Raw genomic sequence first — 12,156 nt, forward strand, 5'->3', positions numbered from 1 at the left:
AGAGATAATTCAAATCAATGATTAGAAGAAGGTGATTCAAGTTCTTGAGAGATGGATCTTTACTCGTATGTCATGTGTTTGATTCGTGGAGTGGGGAGTGGAGTGGAGTGTAGTAGAAGAAGAAGGATTGAAAAATGGAGTAGTTTCATTTCAAGTCTTTTTTTTTTGTCTTTCTTTCTTTTTTTCTTTTTTTCTCTTTTTGTCTTTTTGTCTTCCTTCTAATTTTGCACGCATTATGTGATTAATGTGTTGAGTTTTTGGATGGATGGGTAGGGTTTACTTCATTACTACTAACTAACTATCTATCTATTGTTTCTGAGTTGTTGGTTTGACTTTACTTTACGATCTTGAGATGTTGGGTTGGGATTTTTGCTAACTGGTTTGATTCCTGAGTGGTTGGTTGATGATTGATGGTTAATGATGATAATTGGTTAGATTGAGGGTTGAGGGTTAGATTAAGGGTTGAGGGTTAAGAGTTGAGGATTGAGGGTTGAGGATTAAAAGTTGAGAATTGAGGGTTAAAAATTGAGGGTTGAGAATTGAGGATTGAGGGTTGAGGATTGAGGGTTGAGGGTTGGGTTTGGGGTTGTTGATTTATTTTGTTTGTATTTGGATAGTTCTTTTGATGGATTTGGTTGTGGGAGAAGGGAGGGGTCTGGGTCTGGGTCTGGGTTTTGTTGTTAGTGCTGGTGGTGGTAGTGGTGCGGGTGGCGCTGGTGGTGGTTGCTAGTGGTTGTATTGATATTTTGATGGTAGGGGTCGGGATAGAAGGATTGGGGGTGGAGAGGGGAGAGGGGAGAGGGGAGAGGAGATGTGGAGAGGATAGGGAAGACTTGAGGTGGAGATATGGATATAGATGTCGTGTTGGAAAGAGTGCTTATATACTCGAGCATGTATCCTTGAAATGGGGGTTTCTTGTGCCTGTGTGAGGAATTGAGTAGGTATTATTGTGATCAATGTGTTGCATGGTGGATTCGTTCGGATGGTGAGAGTTTTGAAGTTCTTTGAGTATTGGATGTGTAGTTTTTGAACATATTTTTGAGTAGGTTGTTTGCTATTTTTCCTCCTTCGGAGTATGGGAGAAGGAGGGTCGATGTGAGTATTTAGATACCTCTGTATTTGTACATGACAAATTCCAGCAGTTCTTATATTGTAAGTATGGAAATAAGGCCTGGGGAAGTGGATCAATTGCTTGCGAGAGAAATTGGAAAAGGGGGGAGGCGGGGGACGGGAGGATATAAATTTGATTCATTGCCATTTTCTTTCTTCACATGTGCAAGGAAAGTATATTATGGCAGAAGCGTAGGGATTGGTGATGGGAATGACGATTTGGACTTCTGCGGTTAGTAATTGGTGGTTGGTATCAAGCTTCGTACGTACATCGGATCAATTTTCAGGGGTAAATGCTTGGGATGCCGGAAATCAATATCGCTGCCGGTGATACGAGGAAAGTTCTTATTGTTGAGAAACTTGCGGTGATGGTGGGAATGATGAGTTTATTGATAATAGTAATATTTATGGTTGTCGCCGTTGATAAAATCTCGCTTGGATCGAGGGGGTCTTGCTATTGATTATGAAAGATTGAGTTCCGCAAGGACTGGGAAATATTAAGGTGAGTGCAGGTTGAAGTTTCTCTGGGGTGTCGGCTAGCAGTCTAGTATCTATGATGAGAGTTTGAAATGTAACTGTTTGATTGTTTCAGAATTGACGGGAGGATTATTGTGAAGGATAGCTATGGTTGTTTTGCGTTGTAGAGTAGGAACTCGATAAAGAAGAGAGAGTATGGCTTTGGTACTGCGAGGGTTGGGATATACTGTAAGCCTTGCTTGTGGCTATATATAGGTGTATACCACGCGATGTACACTACATCTTGCTTTTACGTTTTCGAGGACTGGGAGGGATATATAAGTCTCTCTCATGCCGACTTTGTGTAATCCAAATAACGATGTCTCGGAGGGATCTCATCGATGACGAGGTGATTGTTCTGATCAGTCTTTGAATGTTCTCTTCTTCATACTACAGGTTGATGTGGTCTCTGGGGATTAACTTTGTTGAAATCCGCAGTTCTCACATACATTCCGTTATTGTTGTTGTCAAAAGGGCGACTTAACATTGTCATAGACTTCTGAAAACATCTGTCGATTTTTATCTTGAACAGGAATGAAGTTGAACTCGTTTCTCGATCAGCTCAACTTCGCTTGCATGAATATACTTCTACCAAAACAAAGATCGATCCGAAGATTATGCATCAAATTGAGAACTAGTGCACTCACCTTTATCTGCTCGGTGCTCCCTGAGTTTGTTGGATCTTTCCGGTTGAGAGAGTTCGCATTTGAGAGATTATATAGGTAGTAAATCCAGAATTGCTGACCGATCGGCTAGATAGACAACATTACGCTTTTTCACTTGTAGTGAATTTTGTCATTCTCTTTATGTGGTAAATATGAAGAGAATAAGAGCAAGGTATAAATTGAGCAAAAAGACTGGCTTAGCTAGGTAGATTAAGGAAACCCGGAAAAAAACAACACTACTTTTCAGGAGCCGAGACGAAAGGAGATGCCGTGTCATGAATCTGAAAGTTGAAGAATTCAATATATGGCCATTTATATGAGAATATGGCTAGAGGTTTACGGTTCAGCACTTCATTGTCTTACCATTGCGGCATGAAATTTTATTTCGCTATTCAATCATATCATCGTTTTTCCTCATTGTTGTAAGGGTTTCATTATCAATATACTTTTAGATCATAGTGTCAATGAAGTCCAGCGAGATATACAGAATTCACTTCCAAATTCTACATGTAGTTATAATCTAAATTTGGAACCCTTCATGAACTGAGATGTCTTAGAGCTGAAGACACAAAGTAAGATTACAATGACTCTCGCTTATTTGCAAGTATTACCCCGCTATCCTCAGTTGCTATGTAGTTTCTTTCCACGAAGCGAAACTAGGGATGTCAGGAGGAAGAAGATATATAGAAACATAAATTTGAAATAATTGAAAGACTCACCATCTGTCGTTGCGCTTAGCTTCGCTCTCAAAATAGATTGATCTGTACATTTCCTCTGCTAACACCTACTATCAGTCACTTATTAGGCTTGGCCATGGTTGAAAGTTCATCTTCTATTGTTTTCAAATTTCGCTGCCATTATAATTTTCTTATCACAATTGATTATCATTATCATCTGTCAAACTTATGTTTCCTTATTTCATCAAGTCGTCAATTTTTCACACTATTTGTTATTTTATTTAAATGTTCGATTCAGAGTCTGGAAATCCCAGTATATCTTTGATAATTCAAACTAGATACGTTTATATGAAGCGGGTAAACCTCTAAATTGTCCCAGATAGTGGATTTATGTGGAGAGATTTCAGTATCCAATCTTATGGAATGCTAAGGCCTTGTCTTTATAGTTTTAGATTGAGATGAATGTGATATCTTGATGATTTTGCGAAATGTGACGTATTTCGCGTCTGGTTTATCAAACATCTCAGTTCAGACACTGGAAGTATAAAATTCTCTATTGCCTCTCCTTGGAGTCAGTACAGACATGATATATATTTCCAATGGATGATCTGTATGACGAAGAGTTGCGTGAATTTATCTATCACAAACACCATAAAAACTTCTAGGCCAGCTCAAAACTCAAAACTGCAACTAGTGTAAGCGTTTTGCTCGAATGTTGAACAACTAGCGTCACAATTCCTAGATACTGGACTGCTGAGTGTTAGTCCTAGGTATTAATAGTAAAAACTCAATCTTGTTGTCACTCTCTTATCTCATGTCGTAAGATATACACTTTGGATTCTTTTAGGCCTAAATTCCCATATATTTCACTCAGGTTGCGTCATTGTTGCTGTCATTCTCAATCACTTCTATCAATTTCACTTCAGCCCTTGGTTGTAAAGATGTGTCCTGATTGGAGGTTCTTAAATATCCATTTCAGCGTGCCATCTTTCTTGCACCTCTTCCGTGGTACCATGTCTTAAAGCAAAGATGGTCATTGTGTAGTCCTAGCATCTCTGAAACTGCCACATATGATTCGGATACAGTACGATTTCTGATGATAAAATCCAAGTTTATGTAGATATTTTTTGGAAAATCAGTCAATATGGGAGAGAATCACAGGAGCAAGTCGATACTTCGTCTTGTTCTTAGATGGCTTCGCTTGTTCCATCATCGAGGAGTATAAAGTTTTGGGGGGTGTAAATGGATCAAGGATACATTACAATACTTATTCAGTGTCCAGCAGTAGGAACGTTAACGTAACGAACTAACGACGGTCTAATTTCAAAGCTTTCCCAGAAGGATATTTAGCATAGCACTAGCGTGTAAACTACACTTTCCCTGTTGTTATGAAGCATACTTTGCTGTCGCGGAGTTTTCATGTCTCTTCATAATTGCGAAAGACTTACCACGCTGCTTGTAACCGTCATAAGGTTAATAGATGGATCCCTAGGTACTATTCACATACAAAGCTACTATTCCTAAACACGACACAACCCATGATCGATTTCAATTGTGGAGAGTTAATCTCACTTGCATTGGTTGATAATCTTGCATGGTGAGGTTTATATAGTTCTTTGGAAGAACATGAGAAGTTTGAAAGCACTAGAGGTCACATCTTATGGCTCGCATGATTATATCTCAAGTAAATACTCGCCATCTGTGATACAAATGATCCTGAGAAATTTGACAATCATCCTTCAAAGTATTTGGAGGCAATCAAAGAAGCTCAGAACATGAATTACTAGTAAAATTAACCCAACCAGAGGTCGTATAGATAGTTTCCCAAGCGCGCAGCAAACCCCAATATTCCTCTTGGATCTTTTGAAACCAGTAGAGCATACCGATATTCCCAATTATTACTGTCAGTTTTTTTCATTATTTTCATCGTTTGATTGCATGCTCGTTGTCGCGAAAAATTTCTCTGAGCTAATATAAGAAGAAGGATGGAAAAGCATCGGGATCTAGTCTTTCCTTTGAAATCTCTATTTGCACGCTTAGTCTACCTCTGGATTTATTCGAAAGCGCTTTCCCATAATTTCTGATTCATTCTTTCGAATATAGATAGTCTGTATCAATTCATCATGACAGATAATATTTATACTTTAGTACTCACCTTTGATTGGATCGTATTGGTGAATTAAGTCCTGAAATTAGAGTGCAGTCCCTCATCCGAAAGCTAGTGTCAAGAAAACAATATTTCAAGCGGGCTGAGAGTAAAAATTGATAAGTTGTCCCCTGGAAAGATTCTCAGCAGAAACGAGAATAGACCAGAAAGCATTGACAGGTGCAGCTCAGCTTTTCGGGAAGTAGAATATTATCACACAATAAGGCATTGGACGCTAGCGAATGTTCAGACGAACATATTACTTTTTCGATTATCAATGAATTATCATTCATTATCAATATGAGTATCATCATCAATTATGATAGGATCGTTGTCAACTAACAGCAATACTCCGATATGAGCCGATCGTCGAGAATCCTCTTTGTCACATAGTCCATAAGCGATAAATGAGTGATTTGAATATCTACAGACAGTTCCTAAGGCTTTAGAAAATGCTAATAACCATAAATGAACCGGGAAAAGGAGTTCTCACGCTTGCATAATGAATGACTTGAGAAATCTCAAGTTATATAGTCAGTACACAAGGAAATGGAATCTCGGAAGGGGTAATGAGATTATGGGAATTTGCTCTTGCCGATGTTGCGAAGCAGATTCTTCATTCGGATTTGTTTACAGATTCTCTTGAACATCATGAATTATATAAAAGCATGTCCAGATTACTGAAATGATCCTTCATCCCAACACTTACCGACGGAGAATTGTGCACAGGCCGGTTGACTTCACGCTGCAGACTAATTTGATTTAAGGGGGGTTTTCAAAAAATAACTGGATCTGGTAGGTCTCCTTGTACCAGCTTTTTTTATCATCCATGCACATGTCATGTTACGATCATATGTTGGGGTTGAAGTTTCACAATGAAAACCAAACGACGATGTTCATTGCAATTTACTCGACGCTGTCAATTTCTCTACTACCACTATCTTTACCTAGGGGTAAAATCGGACACTGGATAACATTTTAAGAAATACCTGAGTAAATTTTCCTGAGGATATGAACTCACCATGATATGATGATTGAATTCTGCGAGATTATTCAAAACCATGATATGCGCCAGTATAAATTTACTGATAATATCTATGAAGAGAAAAGAACAATCTCGACGAAGATTCTTTTATATAAGACATGAATGATTAGAAATTCTAGTCAACTCTCATACCACGATTTTCAGACAAGAATCAGTCACGCTTGCCAAATTGTCCGAAATGTCCTTTCAACTTCTCTAGTGAGATCCCTAGCAGGGAATATAAAGACACATGTATCCCTATGAGAAATTTGAATTCAACGAGACAAAATCTTTGATAATCCCGAGACATGGGAGAGTGATCAATTCGAACTTGCATCTTGATATAGATTATTTTTCGGGGTGTAATGGTAGCTCAATATGAGTAGGTGTGTTGTTTGCACCAAACGACCTCGTGAATGATATATACACTGCTAAAAAGTCAAATCATCGTTGATTGTTTAATATTGTCGAACTTTCATCTTCATTCTCATCCTCAACTATCCTCAGAGTCTAGACTTTAATGACACATTCCCTAGCTTTCTGGAGCTCAAGACGAGAAAGAGTTTGAACGAGCAGATTATTTTTCTTCTCCTGGTCTGTGGCTGCAATTTCCAAAATCTGAAGCTTTTTATACAGAATAGTTAGATAATATAATGTGGACGTGTATTTATATTTATGAGATCAAAAAATAACGGGTGATACTAATAAGTCACTATAAGCTACGATTTGAGTGCAAGAGCACAGTGACTTTAGATTTTCTACCAAACAGACACACCTCTTCCATTCACTTGTCTTCTGTTAAAACCCATCAAAAGGGAAAATATCTGAAGCTCTCTTGTTATGGAAGTTCGATAATTTGGGAGAAACTTCAAAAGGATCCAGCGGTTTCTTCATTACTTTCCAGTCTAAATCATCCAACCTCGCTTCGTACAGTAGAGATGACACTGTATCGTCTTCCCTCAGTATTTATCGTGAACATGTAAAAAAGATGAAAACGACAGTGAAATACTAAAGTTACACTGTCAAGACTTGATTTCCCGAGATTTCATTGTGCAGATTGGCATTTGTAAGTTTCGTCGTTGATCTTGGTCTATAATTTATCAGATATCCAAAATGGATGGACGAATCACCAGAATCGATCCAGATAATCGACGATCCGGAATATAAATTCCTTGAGACGATGGTATAAAGTTGTCAAGAATAACAATACTCTTTCATCATCATCCTATTACCTTTAGTTGTCAACAAAACTTGATTATTTATAGACCCTCGCTTCCAAGATATGCAGCCCAACTTCTAATGAAGTTCATTACTTGATCTCGAATTAACTATCTTGTCTACACACAAGTCAAAGCTGCGACTTTCTACAGCATGGCCATGAACTTCGTTTTGTAGCTTGCTTGATCTAGATATCTGTAGGAGGAGGATTTGGAAATATCAACAGCCTTTTATACACATCCTAGTGTAAAGTATAATACTCATTCACTGTTTGAGAGGAAAATCAACAAAAAGAGGAGTCTAATACGAGGTTGGTGAATCTCATCACCTCATCATATGTTCATCCGCATATACCCTCTTCTCACCCCACTCACTCTATTGATGCGCTAATGTTCATCCACTCCACTCATCACTCACTCCCTTTCCCATCTCCCACCCCTCTATAAAACCCACACGTTTCCGAATCTCCAAGTTCCAACGCACAACCAAGGGTGAAAGGCATTGAAACTTCTCATGCCCTGACTCCAGAATACACTACACCTTGAAGCTGAAACTCATATTTCTTCCTTAGTATTCATTCTTGAAATTTTGCGTTTAATGCATCCATATGTTTCGAATCTCAAGCCACTACAAACATGCAAAAAATCCTGAAAATAAAAATGCCAACAAATATCCCTCAGTACAAAACTTCTTATTGCTGTCACTTCAGCAGAAAGAGAACTCTTTACTACTTACTCGTTTGCTGAGTATTCATAGTAAAATATAGATTCCAGAATCAATTAGATATGAAAGATAAAAATTCCCCTGTCCATACTCGCTAGTCGATCAAGTTAGCATATTCTGGAATTCGGTCGATAAATCTATATGTACAGAATGTCAAAAAGTCACAGAAAGACTTTTATACCCACTCCTTCATTCCTTTCCTTACCTTTCCTTCCCTTCCTCGATCACAGTTCCTATTGCCTGATTCACCTATATGATTCACTACCCCTCACCTCTACTCTTTAACTCCCCTGCTCCCCACTCTTTGATTCCCCAGCTCCTTGTCTCCCATCTCCCATCATCTCCACATACCTACATACACATATACACATCCATCTACCTATAAAACCACACAACTCACCATATGCATTGCAACTATACTAAATATACAGGATGAAAGAGAGATGGGCGTGATTTCAGATCAAACAATCTTGTATCTCCCAGGTACTCAACATCGATATTAACATCCAGCTTCCAGAGTCCAGCTCCGAAATTACACACCCGCAAAGGAAAATCTAGAAAATATGGATATCATACTAGCTATTCAGATATTATTATTATCAACATTATCACCAATTCACATTATCCTTATTATCAATTCATATTATCCTCATTATCAATTCATATTATCCTTATTATCAATACACATCATCCTCATCACCAATTCATATCATTCTCATCACCAATTCATATCATCCTTATTATCAATTTTTAACAACAATGATAAAAACAACAACAATAAACTCACTACCACACCTCCAACCCTCCTTCCACCCTCAAATTCCAAAAGCAAAATCCCTTCTCGCTACCCAATTCCCCTCAAGTTCCCCTTAACCTTATATGAATAAACTTTCCCTTCATATACTTTTCCTTGTGGCACAAATGTGAGCACTATACATCTCTTTGAAGAAGAAACGCATACTCTATAGCAGTAGAGATAGATTTATACCCTTACGCTTCCTTTCCCTTTTTTATCATTCCTTACCCCTACCTTTCCTTACTCCTACTCAAACTCACACCCACTAACTCCCCAAACCCCCCGCCCCGATCCACACACCCTCCACCACTAGTTCTCCAGCAATTCCCCTAGGTGTTAAGTAAAGAGAATCTGAATTTTTTTATTATATATATCTATAGATAATATAGTACATGTAGGGAATAAAGAGAATATATTATAATTGATAATTAATACTTAAAAATTAATAGTTAATAATTAAAGTGAAAATAAGAAATAATAAATAATGAAATAATAAATAATAAATAAGAAATAAGATAAAAGAATATAATTAAATAATAATAATAATAATAAATATAAATAATTAAATAATAATATAATATAATATAATATAAATATAAATTATAAAAATAATAATAAATAATAAATAATAATAATAAATAATAACTAATAAATAATAAATAATAAATAATAATAATAACTAATAAATAATAAATAATAAATAATAAATAATCAATAATAAAAAATAAATAATAATAATACATAATAAATAATAATAATAAAATAATAAATAATAAATAATAATAATAAAAATAAATAATAAATAATAACATAAAAATAGTAAATAGTAATAATAAAAGTAAATAATAAATAATCAAATTTGAATATTAAATTAAATAAAATAAATAAAATTAAATAAAATTAAATAAAATGAAAAGAAAATGAAGAGAAAATGAAAAGAAATGAAAAGATATCAAAAGATATCAAGAGAAATGAAAAGAAATGAAAAGATATCAAAAGTGTTTATATTATCATAAGAATAATGAAGTTAATATAACACTCTAATTTATTATTATAATAGATCCGTAGAAGCTAACTAAGTAAATATATACTCTATTACATAATTATATATTCCTATAAACAGGTCATTTTTATATTTGCAGATTCATAAAACCCTTTCTAATTAATTATAAATAATATACAAAACTTTTAATTAATTAAGGCCTCTATATAAGCAAAAAACAGGCGGAAATTAACTACTACTCGAAAGACCTTTAATAACTAAGATCTCTTTTGGATATAATATTAAATAATAAAACTATATAAACAAGGGAATTCACTTCAAAGGATTCACCTCAATACAATAGCAACTGTATCAAAGGTATTTAGGCGAATGCGAAGGAGACTAGCTCTTTCAGTAGTGCCTATATAAGGCCTACTATTTCCCTCATTAGCTAGCTCCTTAGATTGAATATAAATAGACATTTAGGGGCCTACTCATAGTAGGAACCACGTCTTCCGTATCTCTCTTAAACCAATAAAAACCACTTGAAATCAATATAAAGACAACTCAAATTTTCCTTTGCTTTTTTCAAATTTCAATATTTAATTTGAAATGAATTTATAATCTATTAAAAAAGTCCTTTGAAAGATACTCAATTTCCGCCTGTTTTTTCGCTTACGTAGAGGGGGCTTAGTTGTTCCGGCCGGGCAGGGGGGAATTTAGTTTTTCCAGCCGGATGGGCTGGGGGAAAGCATACCGGCATTTCAATCCAGTATACAACCTTAAATGAAGTAAGAAAAAATGATCGGAAAAGAAGTAATTAGACTAAAGCAATTGAGAGCTTTCGAATGCTGTCATTAGTTTTAGGGTAGGCCCTATAATAGTAGTGGAATCAATTGATTGAATTGAAAGGATTGATAGAAGTACATTTGAAGGCGCATTTGAAGGTGTATTTGTAAGCAGAGGCATGAATGCCTAAGGTATAATTGCCTTGAATATTTTTCGATATTAGAATCTGAATTATTAGAAGCTGGGGGATACATACCTAGTATCTATATATCTATATATATATCTATAATACTATTCGTCCCCCTTGTTTACTTATTATTTATTATTTACTATTTAATAGTCGGCTCTTAGAAGCGGCCTTCTAGTTCCTAGTCGGGGAAAGCAGTTATCCTCGGAAAACAATTGTTCCTAAAAAACTTCGAAAATATTATAATAATTGAATTATATTAGCTATAACCTTTATAAATTATATAATTATTAATAAAATATTGATTTTTATTATAATAAATAAAATTAAAACTAAATATAGTAAATTATATTATTGAATTTAATAAGATTATAGTAATTCAATAATATAAAATCTAATATTCTTTTTTTAAGAATTAAATAAAATTCCCTATCAAATTTTTTGGGGACAATTGCTTTCCGGGGACAACTGCTTTCCTCGATTAGGAACTAGGAGGCCGCTTCTAAGAGCCGACTATTATCATTTATCTCTTTTCTTCTCTTCTCTTCTCTTCTCTTCTTCTTTTCTTTTCTTTTCTTTTCTTTCCTCTTTCTTTCTCTTCCTTCTCTCTTTCTTCTCTCTATCTACCTGTTGTACAACGGATGTAATTATTGAAATGGATGCGCAATGGATGTGAATTCGAAGCTATCGTGATCTTCTAATCTAGAATAATATGATTTGGTTGAAGCTAATAATAGGCTTAAATTCGAAGTGGTTGAAGAATAAGAGCGATTGCAGGGATTAAACTGATATGCCTCAGTTTTAAGGTTGCCTTTGAATCAATCGATAAGATTTAGACATGCATCTTTGATCGATCCACTTGATTATTGCAACCAAAATTGCAAGTGAACGTGATATTGGCAGTAGATGTATATTGGGTATTCCTGTCGACGATCCTTCATTGAAAGTAGTGAACTCACGCCTGGCAAATGAAGATGCATCCTAGGCGCTCTTCAGTAATGTCGCTTGTGCTCTCCGATTTTGGACTTAAGAAGAATGTGGAAAGAATCCACAATACGATTCTGCATATATAGAGAGGACAAGTACGCCAGATGGGACGAAAACACTGCCGTCCAACGAACACTACAAAATTTAAATCACGATCGGTTACACGTATTACCCACCCACGAATTTGGTATCTAGTTTATTCCAAAGCATAATTCGAAATCTTGGCTTGATCATGAGGTTTCTCGTGACCGCTGAAATGCAATGCGGCAGCTTAATAATTTGGCATCTGCAGAAGTAGACTTCATCCGGTACAATAGTGACATTTGGCCAGCTTCT

This window comes from Botrytis deweyae (assembly GCF_014898535.1).
Source record: "Botrytis deweyae strain B1 chromosome Unknown BDEW_039, whole genome shotgun sequence".
Classification (NCBI taxonomy): Eukaryota; Fungi; Ascomycota; class Leotiomycetes; order Helotiales; family Sclerotiniaceae; genus Botrytis; species Botrytis deweyae.